The following is a 4,577-nucleotide window of genomic DNA, read 5'->3' as shown; positions in this document are numbered from 1 at the left end:
GTAGCCAATCAGCTTCTAACTTAAGCTTGTGCAATTAAGCTTTGACAAAAAAAACTGGAAACTGATTGGCCTCTATGCAGATCTGCACCAGATTTTGCACTCTCTAGTTTTAGTAAATCAACCCCAATGCTATTAATAAATACTTCTCATACTCACAATAGTGCTTTAAAGATTGGTATGTAAAACATAGTGTTCATTGCATGCGGTTGCAGACACTTGCAGAGTGGCTTCATTTACTTCACTTGAATAGACCAGGTTTGGGAAGATTTAAGCTCACCAAATACATCAGGGGGTATCTATCTGGCTGCAGCTGTGTAGCATGTGTACACCCTAGGCCCCTGCCTCTGCAACTACAGGGGGAGAAGTTGCGGTGGGGAAGTGCAGTTTTACTGCTCTTCAAACTCTTGTGTTTTTTATTTCTGAATGTGAAATTTTTATTTACCATATTTATCGGCGTATGACACGTGCTGGTGTATAACTGCTCTTCAAACTCTTGTGTTTGTTATTTCTGAATGTGAAATTTTGAAACGCGTGCAAACACGTGCTGAATGTAAAACAAGTGCTTAGAATGTGAAACACGTGCTGGTGTATAACACGCATCCCAATTTAAGAGGGAAGTTTCAAGTAAAAAAAAAAACTTTTTTGTGTACCCATCTGCAGCCTGTTCTGAGCCCATCTGCATCTTGTTCTGTGCCCATCTGCAGCCTGTTCTGTGCCCATCTGCCCCCTGTTCTGCGCCCATCTGCCCCCTCAATGCTCCCCATATCTCGGATGAAATCACTGAGCCATCATCTGTTTCCTCGGCTCTCAGTTGGCAGTCACATACACAGTCCTGCCTCCGCCATTGGCATTGGACCAGCTCTTGTGATAGACAGAACACTGGTCTAATGCCGGTGGCGGTGGTGGGACTGTGTGTGACGTGCGAGCCGAGTTAGAGCCGAGTAAGAGCCGAGCAGAAAGGAGATGACGGCTCTGTGATTTCCAGCGGCACTCGTCCCCCTCCTTTCCCTCCGAGGTACGCTGTCGGCATATAACACGCACCCATGATTTTCCCCCTATTTTCAGGAGAAAAAGTGTGTGTTATACACTGATAAATACGGTACTTTTAGTTCCTGGGACTGGTACCACCTAGAAAAGGAAGGAAGGAGAAGTCTCCCCAGCAGGGATAAAGACAGCGGTATAAATATGACAGAGCATCTACCCCACCCCTACAGGATTAAAGTGACACCAAACAATGTTCATCTTCTCCAAAAATAATCCATACACACCCTATACTTAACTACAGCCCGGGGGGGGTTTACCCCCTTTATGATCAGGATATTTTTTGTGATACGTCACTATGTTAATTTAACTGACAACCACACGATCGTGCGACGCTGTACCCAATAAAATGGATGTCCTTTTTTCTCCACAAATAGTTTTCTTTTGGTGGTATTTGATCACCTCTGCGTTTTTTTTTTTTTTTTTTGTGCTATAAACAAAAAAAGACTGACAGTTAAGAAAAAAAACAATATTTTTTACTTTCTATACATACATATACAATGAAAGAATGAAAAAATGAAATTTCTTCTTCTAGGCCAATATGTATTCTGCCACATGTTTTTGGTAAATAAAAGAATCCCAAGAAGTGTATATTGATAGAGTCAAGACTTAGGACTAACGTCGGAGACACGTATGCTGTTTTACAGCTTTGTACATGCATTTAATAAAGAAATACTATTTTGGATGTCATCCTGAGTGCCGACCATCCCTTCCCTTTATAAGTGTATATTGATTGGTTTGTGCAAAAGTCATAGCGTCTACAAACGGGGGATATTTTAGTGGAACTTTTATTTATTAATTTTTTTACCCGTAATGGCGGCGATCAGCAATTTTTATGTGTGACTACGACATTGCGGCAAACAAATCAGACACCTAACTGACACTTTGGGGACCAGTGGCACTAATACAGTGATCAGTGCTAAAATCATGCACTCTAACTGTACTAATGGCAGGAAAGGGGTTAACATCGGGGGCGATCAAAGGGTTAAATGTGTCCCTAGGGGGGGTGCTTGCTAACTGTGTGGGGGTTACTCTGACTGGGTGAATACAGAGATCGGTGTTCCTACGTGCCGTTTGCTACAGCTAGTGTGCCGTTACCGGTGGCTCCTGCGTGCATGTGTGGGAGTGACATCATCACGGCTCCAGCCAATCACAGCGCCGGAGCTTGAGATACCTGGAAGTAACTCCGGAAGCGATGTCGGCCGCCGGAGCAGTGAAAGAGGAATGCTGTGGGGGCTTCGATCTCAGGTAAGTAATTCATAATGTGCTAGTATGCTATGCATACTAGCTCATTATGCCTTTGTTTTTCGTTTTTTTTTAGGGTTTACAACCACTTTAAGATTATGGAGAATGACCGTAGTCACTCTCTCACAGGAAGTCAGATCACAGCGGCAAAATACAAAGGGATTTGGAGGAGGCTGAGAGGAATGGAAGGCAGTTTTTGAGTTGTGAATACATACTTGAATAGAACTTTTTGAAACCAACTTTAGTGTCACCTAATAGGCCACAGGGGAAGGTTTAAGCCCCGTGCACACGATCAGACTTTCTGACTGGAAATGTGTGATGAGAGGCTGTTGGTGGAAAATCCGACCATTTGTACGCTCCATTGGACAATTGTCGGATTTTCCACAGGCAAATGTTGGATGGCAGGTTTTAAAATTTTCCACAGACAAATGTCTGTTGTTGGATTTTCCGATCGCATGTACACAAGTCCATCACACAAAAGTCCAAAGTACAAACACGCATGCTCGGAAGCAAGGACAAGCCAGAAGCAGTCGGTCTTATAAACCAGCGTTCATAATGGAGAATTAACATTTGTGACGTGGCAAATTATGAAATCTTGAAATGCAGCGCACATTCTCTTCTTCTTTAATGGGATAATAATGAAGCTGCTTTGCTGGTGATACTGATGGAGTTATTGCAAACACATTTTCAAAGGCTTTTTTTTCCCAGTGATGTCAAGAATAATATTATTATGGTTTTTATTTATTTATTTTTTTGGGCAAGTTACCACAACACCATTATCCTGTAGTTTTTAAGATCAAAGATACAACTATGTTGGTGTCCCTTATCAATTTTACATTGTATTTTATAAAATGTAACTGCTACTCCCAAACTGTCATTTGAAGTAAAACACATAGCCAAGTTTTTTTTTTATTCTACACAATTGTTTTATTGTGCATTAAAAAAAGAAAACAAATACAATTAGACATGCTATCTGCCAATAGAACGTAACCAAAAAGTGCATTCTATGCATCCAAAAATATAGAAAATATACCAAATCAAATCATTATTCAACCAAAAAAATGATGTGAAAGCAATAACTCCAAGGCCAATAATAAATAACATGTTATGTCCTCCGATTCCACAACATGGCTGGTTGATGAACGGCTGTTCAGAAACAAGCTGAAAAGTGCAAAATGAAAAGTGCGAATCAACACTCACCAAACTTCTACTAACACGAAATTAGCAGAAGGAGCCCAAAGGGTGGCGCTAAAGAGCTGAAAAACAGCGTAGTACGTCACTACATTCGGAATTGTTGGCCAACAATTGAGTGGCCGTGTGTATGCAAGACAGATTTGGGCCAACACCCTTCGGACAAAAGTCCACGGTTTTGTTGGCCAAAAATCCGATTGTGTGTACGAGGCTTAAGACTTGCAGGTTTTTTTTTAGGGTTTACAAGCACTTTAAGATTATGAAGAGTTATGCTCTGTACATGCTGTCGGACTTTCCGACTGAAAATGTGCGATTGGATCGTGTTGTCGGAAAAAACGATCGTTTGTGGGCTAAAGCTGACTTTTTCCATTGGAATTTCTGACACACAAAGTTTGAGAGCTGGATCTAAAATTTTACAACAACAAAATCCAATCATTTAAATTCCAAACGTGTGTAGACAATTCCGGCGGACAAAGTGCCACGCATGCTCAGAATAAATGACGAGACGAAAGCTATTGGCCTGTGTATAGTCCCATCGTACGTGGTTTATGTCACCTTATTCTGAACGATCGGATTTTCCGACAACTTTGTGTGACCGTGTGTATGTAAGACAAGTTTGTGCCAAAATCCGTTGGAAAAAAATCTGATTTTGTCTTCGGAAAGTCCGGCCATGTGTACAGGGCATTACTGTAGCCACCCTCTCACAGGAAGTCAGATCACAGGGGCAAAATACAAAGGGATTTGGCGGAGGCTGAGAGGAATGGAAGGCGGGTTTTGAGCTGTGAATACATACTTGAATACAACTTTTTAAACCAACTTTAGTGTCACCTAAAAGTCCACAGGGGAAGGTTTAGAGGTCTATTGTGAGCCTCAGTCATAGGACACAGGAAGTGTGCACAGGACAGCTCTGGATTTCTGTCAGGATCTCTCAGTATCTTGTATAACCCCAGAAGGAACATCATGAAACTTTTTCAGTCATATATTTGAGTGGGAGCAATGAGGAGAAGTTTATTATCAGGCCTTGTATTAGCTGTTATTACACACATCCGCCAGGCACAGGACCTCCCAGCTGTCTACTGGCTGCTCAGAAACACACTTCC

This window comes from Lithobates pipiens, unplaced genomic scaffold, assembly GCF_037356315.1.
Source record: "Lithobates pipiens isolate NorthernLeopardFrog02 unplaced genomic scaffold, aLitPip1_a1.2 Scaffold_28, whole genome shotgun sequence".
In the NCBI taxonomy this organism is placed as follows: domain Eukaryota; kingdom Metazoa; phylum Chordata; class Amphibia; order Anura; family Ranidae; genus Lithobates; species Lithobates pipiens.
The sequence above is the reverse complement of the archived record's forward strand: the minus strand, read 5'-3'. Positions refer to the sequence as shown.